The sequence below is a fragment of the Ornithodoros turicata genome, chromosome 5 (genome assembly GCF_037126465.1).
Source record: "Ornithodoros turicata isolate Travis chromosome 5, ASM3712646v1, whole genome shotgun sequence".
NCBI lineage: Eukaryota > Metazoa > Arthropoda > Arachnida > Ixodida > Argasidae > Ornithodoros > Ornithodoros turicata.
The window spans coordinates 33,437,524-33,457,505 of record NC_088205.1 but is presented as its reverse complement, the minus strand read 5'-3'; the positions used below and the strand labels follow the sequence as shown (position 1 = coordinate 33,457,505).

Genomic DNA, 19,982 nt, shown 5'->3' with positions numbered 1-19,982 from the left:
CGGAAGCGACGACACCGACGATGTCGTCATCTGTGATTGCAGCGCAGGGGCCTCGTTGTGGACCTTCTCACTCTGAAATGACCAGACTTGCTCAGTGGATTACTTTTGTGTAACGTGCAAAGTCGGCAAGGGAGAAAATTCTTCATAGCAACACCCTCTTTGTGTCAGTAAAAAGGAGGACACGACCAGGGTCCTCGACATTCCTTGACTATAGGTGTGGGCCAAGTGTCCTTCTTGGACAATGACCGGAAAACTGAAGCCGATTGTTGGGTATAGTCACTTCTGTTCCCTGGAATTCTACTCCGAGTCCAAAAGCTGAAGTCCGGATAAACGAGGGCGAAATACATGGGGAGAAATCTGTCCCCATGCTTTTTTGTCCAGCTAGCCCAGGATCCGGATAAACGAAGTCCGGGTAAACGGGAATTGACTGTACATCGTTATAGGAAGTCCCCTCACGAAGAAATTATGAGTTGACCTTTCATGTCATCTACACTTCACCCACCTTCGTTATTTTATATTCGGTTTTGCTCCATCTTTGTGCTATATTTTTGTTTTAGGAATAGCAAGCCGACCTTCGGTCAGGCTGACCTTTCCGAAATAAACGTATATCCACCCCCACCCCACCCCCTCTGCAGAATGCCAAGGTGTTAACCCCCCCCCCCCATTTCAGAACAACAGCAGACAGAACGTCTTTAACCGCCATCGTTACAACAGCAATGCGCGTGTGGTCGAAATTCTAGTTTCTCTTTTTAAATTCTATTTGTTCACTCATAACAATGTGCTCTCGTGCGCACTCACAAGGCTTCCCATGCTTTTAAATCAAACTGTCACGTCAAGTCATGTTTTTTCGGGTTTTATGATTTTTCTAATTCGGAGAGAAATCGGGCTCTACGATCTCTGTTTGATAGGTAATCTGGGAAGTTTCGGGTGAAACAAAAGGCATATGAAACACGCCACTGCTGTCACACTGGGGCAAGAAACAAGAATCTTTATATTTCCGCTCGGAACTAGGGCAGTTAATGACAGCGGTATTCAAATACTTGACCGAGCTCCACAAAAGCTCGTCTTTGACCCCTGCAGGAGGGGATTATAAAAGGAGGACAAATAGGTTGTCACAAATAGCTCTCTTCGCTGATATTATTTTGATCCACTTTTTGGACGATTTACCTAGAACGACAAGCTGAAGGACCCCAAGGATTTCGGGTATAAATCGGGTTTAACCCGAAAACGAAGAACTCTAATTAAGCATTACAGTGCTTCCGACGGGTGAGAAAACTTGTGCTTGAATCTGCGTGTTTCCTTACCGCTTCATATGGGACTGCGATAACTGTCGTTGCTTGCTAGTTGAAGTCTCTTATTTCAGGTTATCAATAGCAAGCGCATAAAAGCAGTTTTAGCAGATCGTTCGCAAGGTTATCATGCTTGTCGGTGCCAATTTGCAGTTATGTAAGACTCAGAATCTTATCCACTGGCAAGCCACGTTCAGGCAAGCCACGTTATGAACGCTTTGCTAAAAGTTTCTACCATGTTCACCCCATTCCATAATAAAGCGGATAGGACGCCCACAAAAATTCCACAAGAATGGCGATTATCTGCGGGAAACATCACGAACGTTTGCGCGACTCTACTCTTGGTGCGGTGAAAGGAAACTTTGATATGACGTCCGTTGCTCCCTACCATCTTATCGCCACAGTTTGCGATTGCACTTTTCTTCCTTTTTCTCGGTTTCTCGTACTTATATGAGCAGAGTTTACCCAACACCTCCAAGATAAGGAGAAGGTTCGCGCCCTACGTCACATAGGAAGGCCCGCTGTTACTATTGTGGATGCAGGATGCTGCTATGAAGTAAATGAAAGAGCGAACGAGAAGAAAGCTCGAAGCAGATCACAAAGTATAGGAAAGGCCTCCATAGGTGACGTAAGCGCGCAGCCCGACGCTATCTAGGAGCTGTTGCTTTACCAATCACTTTTTGTTTCGAACGTGACTCTGCTGCCACGTATATATATATATATATATATAGAACAAATAGGTTAATATATCAGAGGGCTACGAAGTTGAATAAAAGTGAAATAATAAGACTTGGACTACAGATTACAGGAACGTGACTGTCTTCGTCAGGACAAAAAAAAAGTTTTTTTTGTCCTGACGAAGACAGTGCCACTGTCGAAACGTCGACCATTCTTTTTTTTAATCTATGTGTTAAATTGCCCAATAAATAAATTAGTTGTTGTTAACGTTCCTGTAATCTGTAGTCCAAGTCTTATTATTTCACTTTTATATATATATATATATATATATGTCTGTAACTCAAACATCGCCATGCCAGTACTGGACAGCTGTTTCGGCCTTCTTGGACCTCATCAGCAGTACGCAGGCAGGCAACGTTTGAGTGGATGGCGTCAGAAGGTCACGTAACACGTAATTCCTCCCGTCAGGGTGAGATAACTCACTCACTGAAAGCCCAGTGCAAAGCCAGTGAAGTATAAAATGAAAAAAATAGCCGGAGCTCTTTGGCTGCACGTATAGCATATGTCTGTAACTCAAACATCGCCATGCCAGCACTGGACAGCTGTTTCGGCCTTCTTGGACCTCATCAGCAGTACGCAGGCAGGCAACGTTTGAGTGGATGGCGTCAGAAGGTCACGTAACACGTGATTCCTCCCGTCAGGGTGAGATAACTCACTCACTGAAAGCCCAGTGCAAAGCCAGTGAAGTATAAAATGAAAAAAATAGCCGGAGCTCTTTGGCTGCACGTATAGCATATGTCTGTAACTCAAACATCGCCATGCCAGTACTGGACAGCTGTTTCGGCCTTCTGGACCTCATCAGCAGTACGCAGGCAGGCAACGTTTGAGTGGATGGCGTCAGAAGGTCACGTAACACGTGATTCCTCCCGTCAGGGTGAGATAACTCACTCACTGAAAGCCCAGTGCAAAGCCAGTGAAGTATAAAATGAAAAAAATAGCCGGAGCTCTTTGGCTGCACGTATAGCATATGTCTGTAACTCAAACATCGCCATGCCAGTACTGGACAGCTGTTTCGGCCTTCTTGGACCTCATCAGCAGTACGCAGGCAGGCAACGTTTGAGTGGATGGCGTCAGAAGGTCACGTAACACGTGATTCCTCCCGTCAGGGTGAGATAACTCACTCACTGAAAGCCCAGTGCAAAGCCAGTGAAGTATAAAATGAAAAAAATAGCCGGAGCTCTTTGGCTGCACGTACAGCATATGTCTGTAACTCAAACATCGCCATGCCAGTACTGGACAGCTGTTTCGGCCTTCTTGGACCTCATCAGCAGTACGCAGGCAGGCAACGTTTGAGTGGATGGCGTCAGAAGGTCACGTAACACGTGATTCCTCCCGTCAGGGTGAGATAACTCACTCACTGAAAGCCCAGTGCAAAGCCAGTGAAGTATAAAATGAAAAAAATAGCCGGAGCTCTTTGGCTGCACGTATAGCATATGTCTGTAACTCAAACATCGCCATGCCAGAACTGGACAGCTGTTTCGGCCTTCTTGGACCTCATCAGCAGTACGCAGGCAGGCAACGTTTGAGTGGATGGCGTCAGAAGGTCACGTAACACGTGATTCCTCCCGTCAGGGTGAGATAACTCACTCACTGAAAGCCCAGTGCAAAGCCAGTGAAGTATAAAATGAAAAAAATAGCCGGAGCTCTTTGGCTGCACGTATAGCATATGTCTGTAACTCAAACATCGCCATGCCAGTACTGGACAGCTGTTTCGGCCTTCTTGGACCTCATCAGCAGTACGCAGGCAGGCAACGTTTGAGTGGATGGCGTCAGAAGGTCACGTAACACGTGATTCCTCCCGTCAGGGTGAGATAACTCACTCACTGAAAGCCCAGTGCAAAGCCAGTGAAGTATAAAATGAAAAAAATAGCCGGAGCTCTTTGGCTGCACGTATAGCATATGTCTGTAACTCAAACATCGCCATACCAGTACTGGACAGCTGTTTCGGCCTTCTTGGACCTCATCAGCAGTACGCGGGCAGGCAACGTTTGAGTGGATGGCGTCAGAAGGTCACGTAACACGTGATTCCTCCCGTCAGGGTGAGATAACTCACTCACTGAAAGCCCAGTGCAAAGCCAGTGAAGTATAAAATGAAAAAAATAGCCGGAGCTCTTTGGCTGCACGTATAGCATATGTCTGTAACTCAAACATCGCCATACCAGTACTGGACAGCTGTTTCGGCCTTCTTGGACCTCATCAGCAGTACGCGGGCAGGCAACGTTTGAGTGGATGGCGTCAGAAGGTCACGTAACACGTGATTCCTCCCGTCAGGGTGAGATAACTCACTCACTGAAAGCCCAGTGCAAAGCCAGTGAAGTATAAAATGAAAAAAATAGCCGGAGCTCTTTGGCTGCACGTATAGCATATGTCTGTAACTCAAACATCGCCATGCCAGTACTGGACAGCTGTTTCGGCCTTCTTGGACCTCATCAGCAGTACGCAGGCAGGCAACGTTTGAGTGGATGGCGTCAGAAGGTCACGTAACACGTGATTCCTCCCGTCAGGGTGAGATAACTCACTCACTGAAAGCCCAGTGCAAAGCCAGTGAAGTATAAAATGAAAAAAAATAGCCGGAGCTCTTTGGCTGCACGTATAGCATATGTCTGTAACTCAAACATCGCCATGCCAGTACTGGACAGCTGTTTCGGCCTTCTTGGACCTCATCAGCAGTACGCAGGCAGGCAACGTTTGAGTGGATGGCGTCAGAAGGTCACGTAACACGTGATTCCTCCCGTCAGGGTGAGATAACTCACTCACTGAAAGCCCAGTGCAAAGCCAGTGAAGTATAAAATGAAAAAAATAGCCGGAGCTCTTTGGCTGCACGTATAGCATATGTCTGTAACTCAAACATCGCCATGCCAGTACTGGACAGCTGTTTCGGCCTTCTTGGACCTCATCAGCAGTACGCAGGCAGGCAACGTTTGAGTGGATGGCGTCAGAAGGTCACGTAACACGTGATTCCTCCCGTCAGGTTGAGATAACTCACTCACTGAAAGCCCAGTGCAAAGCCAGTGAAGTATAAAATGAAAAAAATAGCCGGAGCTCTTTGGCTGCACGTATAGCATATGTCTGTAACTCAAACATCGCCATGCCAGTACTGGACAGCTGTTTCGGCCTTCTTGGACCTCATCAGCAGTACGCAGGCAGGCAACGTTGCAGTGGGTTTTCAGTGAGTGCTTCAGGCTTTCAGTGGTACGCACTGGGCTTTCAGTGAGTGAGTTATCTCACCCTGACGGGAGGAATCACGTGTTACGTGACCTTCTGACGCCATCCACTCAAACGTTGCCTGCCTGCGTACTGCTGATGAGGTCCAAGAAGGCCGAAACAGCTGTCCAGTACTGGCATGGCGATGTTTGAGTTACAGACATATGCTATACGTGCAGCCAAAGAGCTCCGGCTATTTTTTTCATTTTATATATATATATATATATATGTTATATAGATGTTCTGAAAATAAGCACTCTTCCGCTTGTTTGTTTGTTTATTTTCATTTTTTAAGGGGAGGGCGTTGGTAGCCGACAAGCCTTTTTGATGGTGTCGGGAAGAGACTGTAACACGCTAAATTTGAAATTAGGCATTGAAAGGTCCTCATGATAAGGCCGAGAGGTTCTGAGGTTTTCCTCCGACGCTGTCACATATACATCGGCAGAGTCCCCTTAGAAGTCGCCCCAGGACGCAAATTCTCATCGTCGACGGCATCCCCATTTCCCACAGAGAGAACAAAAATGTATATTGACCAGCCTTACGAGTGCCGGTCATCCCGTTCCACACGCTACGAGTAGCAGCCCAGAATTATGAGCAGCAGTACAGCAAAGAAAGGATTGGCAAATGAACTGATTATTGCGTTTTCATTCTGCGTTAGGCAATTGCTGCTGATAGCCAGGCTCCGCGCGCGATATCTGATGTTCCCTTTCTCGTCTGCCCACGCCTCTTTCCATCTTCCTTCTTCCTCACCTCATACTTTTCTTTCAAGTCGGCTTTCCTACATGTTCTTCTGCTATCAGGCAGAACCTGCATCAAAGGAGGTGTCCCTGAATTCTGGTCATGGCTCCAGCGCGCAATCTTCAACACGGTCTTCTGCTGGTGTGTGCTGAAACAAGCAAGAAGTTGGTGATATCTTTCGAATAAAGAAGGATTTTGCGGGACCGTTTCTCGAAAAGGCCCCTTTGATTTTATTTATATTTTGCCAGGATATAGTCCGACGTTAGCATCTGGATCTTGCATGTTGTAAGCACGAGAACATGGAAACGTGACGGAATAAGCCGATTATCCGCTCAGTTAACGATATTATTTCACAATTCATCCATGTTTGTTTCGCGCCTCAACACTGATTCAAATTCGACGAGAGAAGTACCATCTAGCAAACGTCTTTAGTACTGCTAGTTGCGTGCTGTTATTTCTACAATCTTGCTCTCCTTGTGCAGCTATCACAAGACATTTGTATCAGCACATCACACATACAATTAAAATATACAAATATAAAGGTACTGCAGGTTTTTCATTAAAAGATGCCCGGTTCCGAACGGGTGAGAATAGGCCGTTCTCGAGAGGAGGTAGCCCAGCTACAACAATGCAACAGCGTGCCTAAATGCTCGAGCATTGGTTGCGTGGTGGTGGTGGGTGGTGATAGGACTTGCCGCATTGGTTGCGTACTCGTGACGTTTCTTCACGCTTTCTTCGCTTGGAGACCAATAATAGCTCGCAGAGAAGCTAATGCACGCATTACTTAATCGAGAATAGCTCCCCAGGGTGATGCAGTACATTTACCCATTCTTTTAATGCGTTAGCAATAGGAGTCTCAAAATGGTAAAAGCTATATGTATGTGTGTGTGTGTCCGTGTGTGAGATGGTGAAGCCAGGCTCCAACAGCTCCCCATATAGCCCATAGTTTGAGATAATTCACACAACACTGGGCACACCAATGAGAGTGCAACGTTGTAGAAATTATGCAATGCCAGTCGGCCAATCAAGAGCCTTAACTTTGGCTGAGCTTTCGACCGGTTCTGGCTACCATCGACTTCTACAGGATTTCACGCCTACCGCCGTTACCCGATATTCAAAATAACTGAATTCTTTCCGCTATAAGAAATATTTATTCGACACAAAGCACTGATTCAAAGATCTGATACATGGGTGCACTGTGAATACAAAGTCCACTGCGTTGTTGACACACTGTAACTAAGTTCGAACTTGAAGCAAAACGAACAGCTCTCGACATCCGACACGGCCCGAGCGTGTTCTTCACTCTCCAACTCATGAAGCATTCCAGTTCTGGAGTTGATAGACTGTTCGTGGGATAATAGTCGTGTCCAGGAGCAGTACAACACACGTTGGTTCACATCGACGCATGAATAAGCCAGCGAACACTTCTACAAACTGATCTGCCGATTGACATCACTGAAACACGGAACACAAGAGAACGCCGTGCCGGCCGATTTTATGATGAGTATCTTCTTTCGTTGCTTGCAGAGCGGAAGACACTTGTGTGGCACGTAATCGTAATCCTATCTTTGTTGTCAGCCCTCAAAATCCAACGGCGCCCGAACGCGTTTTTCACTCCCCAACCGCTCCAACCCACGAAGCATTCCAGTTCCGTAGTTGATAGACTGGTCGTGGGATAATAGTCGTGTCCAGGAACAGCACAACACGCGTAGAATCACAAACTGTTCTGCCGATTGCCATCACCGAAACACGGAACACAAGACGACAGACGCCGTGCCAGCCGATGCGAGCTATTTCGAAACTATGCTGAAACTGTTGAAACGGCCGCCGGGACGCTGCACGCACATGCGCGTGTAGAAAATGCGATTTCAAAACATTGTCGACCAATCGGAGCGCACGCACAGTCTAGGCCAATGAGCTTGCAACGTTGTAGATTGGCGTAGTGGTACATACTCTACAGCCGCATTCTTGGTTACCCGAGGAGGACTGGTGAAGCCTCACCGAGACAGCGGTATAAGTGGACATGCAAAAGGGATATCAGAGGGTATATGTAAATGAAGGCAAATAACTTTAAAATGAAGTAGTCGAAGGAATTAAGAGTAAGAGTAAGTGAAGTTAATTAGAGGTAATTATAGGCAATTAAAACAAGAAAGTTGAGTGTAAAGGTAATGAATGTAAGATACGTAATTAAGAGAAAGATTAAATGCAATTAAAGAATACCGAAGGTAACCGCAGGTAATTAAACGTAATTAAAGGTAATTAACGTCAATTAAAGGGGAATTGAGAGTAATTAAGGCAAGTAAACGTCATTAGAGGTAATTAAGCGAATTCAAGCTTACCTCAGGTAACCTGCGTTACCTAAGGTAAATTACAGGGTAATTGAAAGTAATTGAGGCTAATTAAAGGTTAATTAAATGTACTTACATATAGAAATTTAAAGTGTCAAACCGGAAATCAAGCATTGACTGGAGGTGGACAACCGGAAGTCAGGTTAGACCTGTATTGGAGAAACGGAAGTCGAGTTGGACCGGAAATGCATACCAAAAGTCAAGTATAGACGGGATGTGGACAACCTGAAGTCGGGTTTAGACTGAAAGTGGACAACCGGAAGTTGGGTTTAAACCAGAAGTTGGGTTTAATCCGGAAGTCAAGTACTTGCACGCATTTCTCTCGCATTTACCGCTAAATCGCAAGCGACTTTTTTTTCTTTGGAATTCGAAAAGAAGGCACGTCGGCAACGCATAGATGGAGTAGATGGAGTAAATGGGCGCGCTCCAGGCGCCGTTACAAGTACCTTATCATTTATTGCGATCATATGATGGCATCTTGTTCAGGTGAACGCAAGTTATGTGTCGTGGCATGGTGCCTGATTATTCCTCCGATGCCGTCGGCGCACTAATTTTTGCCGTGGCCTGTTCCTGCAAACAGCTATGTCGCACTTACAAAAGTTGACTTGGAGAGCTCATAAAGCCTCTACCGATTTTTAATGGGGCACGAAAATGCAAAAACAACTTCAAAGGAAAGTCCGTGTGGATAATTAGTATAGTGTAAACAAAACTAGTTCACACAGCGCTACCGTCTAGAAGAAAAACGCAATGCAAACAGAGCGGTCTTTGGCGGCAACCAAAGATAGCCTCAGGAAGTAACGATTGGCGACATCCAATGAGCTGCAGGAGCGCATGCCTATCGTGTGCGTGTGGATTTGGAATGGGGCCTGTCGCAGTGTTCCGTACGTGCGTGGCATGATGTACATTGCTGCATTTTTCAATAGCGATTTACTGAATTGTAGCCCACAACAGTTATCACTAGACCTCGGGTCTTTACGTGAATGCCTATTTTTTCCACGGACCCATATAGTGCCTTTTTGATACAAAAAATATGAAATATTTCATATAAAAAATCCTATTGTGCCTATAAATGCTTATTTCAACATTTGCGCCTATTTCAGCGTTTGCGCCCAAAAAGTCGTTTTTGTCCCGTAAAATGCCTAAATTCATCTTTCTTTGTTCCTCTTTTTTCTGTCTGCGTAGAAGAACAAAACGGAACGCGTTCGACCGACAATGTCGTGCAATACATTCCGTCTCAAATATCACATTTCCACCGCTGCTGAAAATAACACAGATACGCTTTCATAAACCTTTCCCACCACGCGCCACACAGCAAAAAATGCAGAGCTAGTGGGAGAAGTGGCACTATGGTAGCTAGAGTATTGTACGGTCGGGGTACCACACATTCTAGCTACCATAATGACAACGAGCAAAACGAAACTATAGCGAGAACGACGTGTTTCATTGACGTCGGTCGTCTTGGCGCGTGGACGCAGCACAACACATTGCAACGTGGGCTCCGCGGACGGTCGCAGGCATTGCACAAGGCCGAAAATAAAGGCGACCATGCGAAGTCTGGTTAATTCGTGGATTGAGAGTTTTAACTGCTACACCACTGACGGAATTGTGGTGCTCTGTCAGCCGTGCGGAGAGCAAGTAAGTACAGAGTTTGCTTCCGCGTACTCACATTCGGCAGCTCAGTTCCGTAAGATGTGCCTCTGTCTAGCGTAAGAATCGGTCTGCGATTTGCAGGTTCCGTGCGAGAAAAAATCTCACCTAGAGCAACATGCTGCTACAGCCACGCACAAGTGTAACTGCACAAAGGACTTTCCGACGACGTCCCGCCAAAGCTTTCTTAAAGGGACCGTCGCATGCAGCGGCATGCAAACCGAAACTCTGGTGTGGATGTATCACACGGCCGACAATATTCACGACGGCGAAAATTTCACTTCAGACAACGTCATACTTTGCACGCAATTTCAACAAACGTGCAGCTAGAGCAGACGACGGTGAAACGGAAGTCCCTCACCCAAAAAGCTGTCAAAACGTCACACAGAAACTCTGCGGAGGAACCAATCGCCGGACACGGAAGACGACCGCTTCCGCTTTGCATCGAGGTTCCCGCTGTGTCGATGTTTGGCCGGGCAGAATTGTCGAATCTCGTTCGTGTCGTGCTGTATAAATTATTATGGGAGATCGACGCATCATTTGCTGACGCTGGTATAATACTTCATAACTGTAATCGCAGAGTCAAACGCGTACGCCGACACGTATGCACACACCGACCAGCGGCAAACGCCAGTGCGCCGCTTGGATAATCTTTTGTGGTTGTCTCTGTGTATTTATCTTAGCGCTTCCAGTTATAACTCGACACCAACAGGACTAGCACACAGTTTTAACAATATGTAAGCTGTAAACTGGTCACTTCGCTGACGGAGTGTGCCCACATTTGACGGATGGTGACATCGTTCATTCATGCAAACAGGTATGTGTGCTTTCTTGTTCAACAGTATATTTAACAGGACATTACACAATGTGCGTTACTGACTCCTGGCCCGCTGTAAATTGGTTTTGCAGTCACCTAGCTAAGTCTGCGAACGTACCCCAATCGAACTGTAGTTCGCATATTCCCATGTTTTGAAGGGCATAGTTAGCTAATATACACAACGTAAGTAACGGGAATTAGTCGAGGCAGGCCACAAACATAGACAACACAAACAAGTAAGAAATCAGGAGGAAAAGAAAAAAAGAAATCCGGAGGATCCAAGTTAGAATTTTAGCGTAAGCACCTTTTTCCGCAGTTATTGGTTGTTTGATATTTAGCTAAGTTGAACATAACCTCTTGAATCTCTGTTGGCATTACATTTGAGCTGTTGGCAAATTTATGCATTCTGAAATCACAAAGCATCACCTAGGATATAAGGGATATTTCTAGAGTTACGATATTGGGCTGGATCAAGTATAATATCACTGATGCAACTACTTTCATTGCTGCCGTAAAAATGAAGCATGTATCAACGAGAAAGGGTGACACAGAGACAAAAAACTAAACCAATGAACTGCACAGGTTTAGGCGGGTTCTTAACTTGCAGTGCCGTAATCATTTGCAGCACTTCCCCACAGAGTCTGATGTCGAAGTGAATGGCAATGAACATGAAGCAGGAGTCCAGTCCCCTTGGAATTTCACAAGCTCGATAGTTCCCGTGCTGTGCTGCCACATGCAAGTTAATGTGATTCAAACTTGATAGTCGAGACAGACAAGCTGCGTTCAGTTCCTGACAGGGAAAAGAGTCTGGTTCAAACCACAAATAGCTATTGTTGCATGGCAGACAATATAATGTTTTGACAATCAAGATAATGAAGTTGGACAGAAAACAAATTTAAAGCTGTAGCGATCTGACACGTCTCTTTCAAATTTATTCCAAGTGGTACGTATTCCCTTGAATTAAAGGAGCATTAAAGGGACGGTCTCGTACAGCCGGGGCGATTCCGAAACTTACCCAAAACTATATTCACGAGTGCTCTACAAGTACAACCGTGAAAGTTTCATTCGGAATAACGCAGCCGTTTTCGAGGAATTTGTCGAAACACATCGTAATAGCAGACGACGGAACCTGCGCTTCCCTCTCATGTAACGTCACGTATGACGTCGACCCGCGGGTGGCTCTGGTAGTGCGCCCATTGGCTGAGCAGAAAAGAAAGCAGCTGTGTGCATTCGGCGCGGTTGCCATGGCAGTTGTAAGTAGCTGGGGTCGTAGGTAGTTGACGCACGACGTAGTCATGTCTGACAGCGAATTTAGCAATAGCGACGAATCCCTGTCGCTCAGCGGTGACGAGAATGATTTCATTGACGTCGATCGGCTGAATTACGAGGATATCGACGATCCTTACGAGGCTGACCCTTTGCCACAACAACGTGGTCAACAAGTGGAAGTTGTAGACGATATTCAACCGATTGACTTTAGGTACGTAATACTGTTATACAGTAAATACGGGCGATTTTGCGCACATTGAGTCGTTTCGTGACCACTTCTAACTCGCACAATCATTACAGGTGCATGTGTAGCCACTGCTCGCCGCAGGAGGTTGACGAATATGTGTGTTGCATGGCTGTTGATCGCGTGGTGCCTGTTGTTAACGGCGCCGGCGTTCGCTGCATCACGCAACATGTGTTGTTCCCCGACTTCTGTACACGCCGGGAACTTTTGATAGTTAACGGCGCTCCGTATCGGCGACACAGCCGTGAGCTACGGCCACTGGATCCGAACGACAACAGGTATCTCGCATCCATTTTCCATTATTGGGAACGGGAAGGCGTACGGGATATGTGGATGAAACAAAGGCACAAGAGTTGCAGGGATTGTTTAACAGACCGTCACGCGACATTTGTTCTCACACACATATAAAAAAACGTAGGATTGACTTGCATTTCAACTACTTTTGACAGGTGCATCAGATATGCAGCATACGCATGTTTCACCAATTGGATATGGGGGTACCTTGGCCCAAGGAACAGACGTCAGATTCCAGGCTGTGTTGTGCGCACTATTCGGAACCTGTTCCCATCTGCCACGTACACAGGCTACTTCCCGTGAAAGGTAATGTATTGTTTTTGTTACACAACTTTTTATTTGCATTCAAGAATGTTATGTTCCCCGGTCCTTAGATAACATTTCAGCATTTTGGCTCTTCATCCTATGCATCACATGCGCCTGTCACCATTTAATTGGTACCGAATGGTTACAGGGATAAAAAATTGTTGCCAACACCACTGCAGGAAGAACATGGTCTTGGATGGACTTCTGAAAGATGCTGTTCTCGGTATCCACCCCAGGAAGCATTGGAAGGTTGTCAACCTGGTGGGCAGAGGCATTCCATTCATCGTCATTGTGCCAGGAGGAGATGACAGACACAAAGATACACATAAGCTGATCTACGTCGAGACCTTCACTTACCCCTCGTCTAAGGAAAAAAAGGCCCTTTTCAGGGCCGTCCCACATGTCTGTAGCAAAGGCCGTGCCTCTGCATAGAACAAGCCCTTATCTTCATTACTTTGCGTCAACATTTCTAGGAAAACATTGTGGAAATTCCCACAAATAGGGAAAGCTTCAATAGAATACCAGTATGACCAATAGACAGCTTTACGCAAACACGCAATGTCATAAGATTGGAGCTACTGAATCTATTGATGAACATGGCAAATTTCCAAATCTTTCTCTCACACACTTTTTTTGCATTTATCTACTACACATGCATTGTTTCTTGCAGGTATCACCTATGCAATAGTGCGTAGTTTGTCAAATGAATATAGGAGCAACTTGTCTGTAGCAGTCAGGTAGGAAATTTTCACGGCTTACAGTGTTAGGAACCTTTGTAGTCTGGTGTCAATATAGGTTGCTTTCCATGGTTGTACCCAGAGGGTGGGCAAGGGGGGGTTATGGCCCCTCCCTGGAGCTTCAATATCACTTCTGAAATTTGTTTACTTCTTATTCATACAGGGTGTCCCAGAAAACGTGTCATTGAATTATAATAAAAAAAATATGCCACCTCGAATCATGCGGTCAACGGCATTTGTTCTTACTCGGTTTTCGCCAAACCCTGATGTGAGTGTCATGTATCGTAAGTTTAATTGTGTAAATATTTGCGAACTGAACTCGGAAATTTGCCAAGTAAAGGTCACTTTTTTACCCCATCAATATGAAGAGTGTACCGAATTCACTCAAGTTCATGATAATTGACAGTGATATTCGCGAGCTATCCCATCGGAAAAAATAGCCGAACATCATGCTTTTCGTAGCACGGAACCATAACGCGAGACGACTTTTCGAGCGCAATCGCTCTCGGTCCGACGAAAGGAGGTTCCAAGTCCAGCCCGCAGAGTGATAGTAGAAAAAGTAACAGTTCCTGAAATTGGAAGAGGGAAAGTGCGATCCCAATGAAAGTCGGACGCGATACGCCATACCTGTGTTCTCTTTCTACGTTGCAGGTGTGAGCTGGGTTTCCAACCTCCTTTCGTCAGACTGACAAAGATTTTTCTGAAAAATTTGTCGCGCGCTAGCTCCGTAGAGACATGATGTTTGGCTATTTTTTTTTATGGGATAGCCCCTGAATATCCCTGTCAATTATCAATAATTTGAATAAATTAGATACGCTCTTCACATTGGTGGGGTAAAAAAGTGACCTTTACTTGGCAAATTTCAGACTTCAGTTCGCGAAAACTTACGTAATTAAACTTACGTTACACGACCTTCACATCAGGAGGTGGCAAGAACCTAGAAGAACAAATGCCGTTGACCGCATGATTCTAGGTGGTGTAGTTTTTTTATTATAATTCAATGACACGTTTTCTGGGACACTCTGTATACCGATATATATTTTTCTCAGATATCATAATATGAACCTATGAGCAACCACATGTCACCAGCATCCGTCTCCAGGAAAACAGACGGACGAGCTTTGCGCACTCCCCCCAGAAGCACTTTGCTCCACTTGTAAAAAATCCTGAGTACGTCCATGTTGCTTCCATGAAAATTGATAGAGGGGCAGACATGCACAGAGGCCATGCAGTTGCCGTACTTTGTGATTACGGAGAGGGTTACCATTTGCCATGCTGGTCAGTGACGTAGTGAGTATTGGTGTCACTGTGACTGGTAATGCACATTTCGGTGGAAAATGTCAACGGAGGGCACGGTGCAGCGATACAAATTATCTGAAAGGAAATGTGGAAATGATAAAATGCCCACGACTCTGTACCACGTACACATATCACCACGCACACATACCACACCACATACACACATCACAGAGCTGGATGCGCAGAAAAATATACAAATATACAAATGGCCAATAAACAACACACTAGCCACTGGGTGGCCTCTTAGCTACACATGTTGGGACATAAAATCCCAGCTGCTACTTTATAAGGACAGTGGGAATGTTGGTAATCCACACACAGTTGAGCACAGCAACTGCATTTCTCATTAGCAAGGGTTTATAACGCAGCGCTGGGCTCTGTTGAAGACATTTGGGTGGCCCTGATAAGGGCCGTTTTTTTCTTGTCTTCTTTGAAGAGAGGTGACAAATGAGGACTTTCAAAGAAGACTGGGGCCGGCTTCAGAGTCACCACGGGGTCCCTAAAATGTTTAACCTATTTACAGAAGAGGTAACAATGTACTCAGCATTGCAGACAGCGCTGTAAACTTAGTAAAATGCTGAGTAGATACACGAGTATAATCATCTGCAGTATAAATACCTGGCTCTGTGTTGCTTAACAGCATCGGCAAGGGTGGGCTTCTCACCATACGTTGTTGAGCGGGCCGGCTGAGCCTTGAACACTAGTGCCTTTTTTGCCGATTCAAAGGTTGGGTACTGTTGCATGCGGCTCAAAACTGCATTAGTTAGTGTCACTGTGTAGTCTGCACAAAAGGAGAAAAATCCGTAATTATATAATTCCAAGGCCACAGTTATTACATGTTTTGCTAAGTCACAATGTTTCTCATTGCATGCCTAATGTTTGTATAGCTTACTCTGTGTGGCATTTTCTTTCAGTGGGACGGCAAGCCACGTCTTCTTCACCTTGGATGGTTTCAGGCGGTACTGCTTTGCACAATCTTCCACCAGCTGGACGCGGTCCGCATTTTCGTTATAATGCAAGATTGCTAGTTGTGTTCTGACAAGAAACAATGCGTATTGCTTGTGATTTCACCTTGCTAGCTTCTTTCTCTATAATATCAGAACCTTCAAGTGCTATTATTACCTCGCACGCATTCCAGCATCTGAGAAGCCATGTGTTTTTGGCAGAAAATGAAGGAGAACGCTATGAAATGCTTCCAGGCCAAATGTCTGATTTGTAGATGACAGCATCGGAATGTCTTTCAGAAGTGTAGGAGCCATCAGTATATCATGCACGCGCATGTAGGTCTCACTTTCTGGAATTATATGTCATGAAATTTTACTACACATCATTCTTTATAGATTTTCAATTGCTCACCTTCCTTCAGCCATTCCCTTGGTGGGAACACTGGCCCGTGGTAGCAGACAGGGTACCGAGGGTCTTCGTGTTGATGGACGTTAACGATATGGTTCATCAAGGACACCCATTTAGCCCGGCACAGTTCACCATCATCCCCACTGGTTTTGGGGCACCAGTATGCATGCCGAACTATACTCTCGATCCACAGCTGCACCACCTGATGCTTTGCTGTGCGACCGAGAGGAAGAAGTTTCTTCTTGATACCTGTTCTAAGCACACATGTAAAATTTTTCTGTAAGCTTCAATTTCACTGTGATTTCACCTTTGACAACATGCCACACATCAAATCGATGCTTAATGTGGGGGCACAAGTCTCTCATCATGGCTTTGATGCCTGTGTGCCGATCCGTGACAAGCATGTCTACTACCATGTCATGCACCTCGAGAAATGCAAGACACCTTTGTAGCCCATGCTTCTCCATGGCGTTGCAGCTTGTCACCTCTGTGACCTAGTAGTTAGAAAGAAATCCAGTGAATTCATCAATGTATACTGCTAAAAATCTGTGAGGTATTAAAGCGTTTACAGGGCCGACTGCCACGTGGATTGGTTCTCAATCTGCTGCTTTATAGGTGCATGTGACATAATGTGATAGCCAGACTGTGTTTGCAGGTTTAAATTTTGTAAAATCAGAAAGAATCAATAAAAATATAACAGCACTTCAGAAAGAGTTCTACCAGGAATTTGCTACCACTGATGGCCCCATAAAGTTTCTGCATTGAAATGTACTTGGCATAGCACGCAAAGATACACGTTTTTACCTTGACTAACTCGAAGTGTACAATGCGATTGGCAGTGGTCTCCAGTAATGTATACATGCCATAGAGAGCCGTGTGACCCGGAGAATCACACCTCCCATCACCAGCAAGTGTTAAAGGCACTGGGCGCAGCTCCTCCAGCAGTTGTTGCTGCTTCGTCTCGTATACCTGTAAATGAACAGCGCTTATATTAATGTATGCTGTATGCACTGCATATGATTTTGCACTCTGTGACTTTGCACTTGTAGTAAGACATATTGCATGAGAGGACTGACTGATGTCATTTATAAGTCATACAGTCAGCTTATTCTAAATATCAGAGATACTCACATTGTTTACTGCAGGAAACAAATAACATTGCTGCGTTTTGTAGAACTGGGACCTCCTGAGTGCTGGGACTCCCATAATTTTCAGCATTCGGAGGGCTTTGGCAATGTTTGTACCAGAGAAAAGTATCCCGCAGCACAGCAAAACATTCCCCAGTGGCCTATTGCCCACCCATGGCTGGCTGTACCACAGCCTTTCTTTTTGGCAACCGCAAGTCATCTTTGCTCTTACACAGGTGCCCTTGAGAGTTATATCAGCTTTAACATCATCTCGCTGGCATGAAGGACACACTGATAGCAGCTCTCTTAAACAAGATTCCGCTACGATAAATAGCCTCTCATCTGCAGCACACCTAAAAGACATATAAAACATGATTTTCAAAATTCAAAATGCTTCATTGTGGCACAATACACTGTATTATTGACAGAGTGGGCAATTGCTCACCAATCCATGCTGAGACCGGACATTTGCTCACTCGTTCTATTTTTCACCTTTTACACTGTGTGACACAGTGAATGATAATCAGCGTTGTATTTTTAAAATCACAATTCTATTTTTCGAACCTCTTAGAAACCGTGTCGGCATCTGTGTGGTAATTATTTTACAAGAAACAAGGAAATAAGGGGTGTGGTAAAAAGTCTTCCAGTGCTCGTTGTTTGTACAGGGATAATTTGACGAAGGAACACAACCTCACATACACAAAGCTGGACTGCCCTGTGAGATATGAAGTACAAAAAGACCTTTCTGAGGTTCATCTATACTCGTCGTCGTAAAAGCTACTCGTCGAAGCATGAAAAGAAAACAGCTAATTTTGTAGCTTCGACTTTTCACGACACAATAACAGAGCGTATTTGTATGCGTACGCACTGCATTCTGCGAGGTCAGGGTTAAAATTTGTGATCGGATTAGTTTATGTAGCACTAATCCCAGTATAACCCTCACAGTATTATGTAAAGGCGGCATTGATCGGTACACATTATTTTTATACGCTTTTAGACTTGCCAGGCACGCAGCATTTTTGCAAGTTATATCGGTCCGCTTCGTAGCTATTAAAGGTATGTTTTGAAAGTAAATGAACAACAGATATGTGCCCTTAATAATGGTACACCCATGCTTTATCAACATACCCTACTGCCATGTGAGTCCTACGATGCTTCTGTGTTTGTGTGCATGTATGAAGTATTTATACTAATAAGAGGCTGTTGTCATGGGTGCGGTTGCAAACATGACCCACAAATTTGATGTTTCCCAGCAGTCATCTCCCACCCCACCCCGATGCATAACGAAGTATACTTGTGAAATATACTTTTTCTATTCCACTTGCACGAACCACCAAACACGACACACATAACTTGCAAAAACAACAAGCACGTCAGAAACCGTGGTGAGTATTTGTCCGCGTTTATCTTTCAGTCGGTGGACAATTGTCCGGTTGGCAAATGTCCTGGATCCATTATTGACCTCTGCTGAGATACAATCAACACAATGAAATGTCTCACACTTACGTTTTACGAGTATGGGATTTATGCTGCAACCTGAACGGCTCCTCGTTCTCAAACCTGAAAGCATCAGTAGATTATTTGCATTCATAATTTGCCAGCAAATCGACAAATAAAGTGCACTAATTTTAGTCACGTAAGCTGACTCGTCAGAGTCTGTGCTTTCTGAGACACTGGAGAGCTGAAATGTCGTGTCATGCGGATCACGTGGGCTGCAGAAAGAAAAAAAGAAACATTTCATGGAAGTTGCGTTCAATAAGCAAAGCAACAGGATTGTTCAAAGATTACTTTGCCCAGTATGTTATATGTGGTCCCTTCGGTTAATACGTATTTTGACGTAAATAATATCCATGCGCAGTTTTCTGTCCAATTTTTTCCCCCGTTTAGAGTGCATACTGTTTGTCTGTACTAAGCTACGTACTATTCAGACTCAACAGTTATGTTGAGCTCCTTTGGTATCGGGGTGGAGCTCCTTAGCAACGGTTGGCTGGTGTCGAGAGGCAAGGCAGGAACCTGTGAGCTTGACATGTTTGGTGGTGTCACCTCAAAGTGGCTGCCCATGCCGCTGTCGCCACACTCGGGCATGCAACTGCTGCTGCTTGCTGAAACAAATGACACCTTACTGGCAGGATTTACAGAAGCCTGTGTAGACACTCTAGGACGGTGCAGATGAGTCTGTGTTCCTAAAGGCATGTGCAGTTTGTAATATCCACAAACAAAACTAGATGAAGAAACCATATAATACAGAATTTAGGAACATAGATGTGCATACCAAGAGTGCAAGTTGGAACAGCTGTCTGTGTGGCCTTGTCGGTAGCTCCTGCGCCTTTGTCTGGGTTGTATGGCACAAGTGTATACTTGAACCCGTATTGGCTTACAGTTTGGTAGGGTGTCAGGGGTTGTAAGGGCAACCCGTCAAGCACCAACACGTTGACTGTAAAAGACGTGGAAATCAAGAGCTATGCTATAGGGAGCTTTCACCTACGTCACTATGTGACGTGGCAGTGACGTGACATTCTCGTAAGCTCCTCCCACTGATGGTCACTTTTCGTGCTAGCGGCGTTGAAAGATG

At 45.1% G+C, this 19,982-nt stretch overlaps 3 long non-coding RNA genes across 3 annotated transcripts; 1 reads left to right on the top strand and 2 right to left on the bottom strand.

Moving 5' to 3' along the window:
* The first annotated feature begins 12,404 nt into the window (after positions 1-12,404).
* On the top strand, positions 12,405-13,206 carry LOC135395489 (uncharacterized). The gene is made up of 3 exons (XR_010423119.1): positions 12,405-12,572; positions 12,744-12,894; positions 13,043-13,206. It is a non-coding gene; the product is annotated as an uncharacterized LOC135395489 (long non-coding RNA).
* Positions 13,207-15,916: 2,710 nt separating this feature from the next.
* Positions 15,917-16,325, bottom strand: LOC135395488 (uncharacterized). The gene is made up of 3 exons (XR_010423118.1): positions 16,287-16,325; positions 16,053-16,224; positions 15,917-15,965 (listed from the first exon to the last, which is right to left on the bottom strand). It is a non-coding gene; the product is annotated as an uncharacterized LOC135395488 (long non-coding RNA).
* A 1,415-nt stretch (positions 16,326-17,740) lies between these two features.
* On the bottom strand, positions 17,741-19,080 carry LOC135395487 (uncharacterized). The gene is made up of 3 exons (XR_010423117.1): positions 19,057-19,080; positions 18,917-18,970; positions 17,741-17,763 (listed from the first exon to the last, which is right to left on the bottom strand). It is a non-coding gene; the product is annotated as an uncharacterized LOC135395487 (long non-coding RNA).
* Positions 19,081-19,982: the final 902 nt, after the last annotated feature.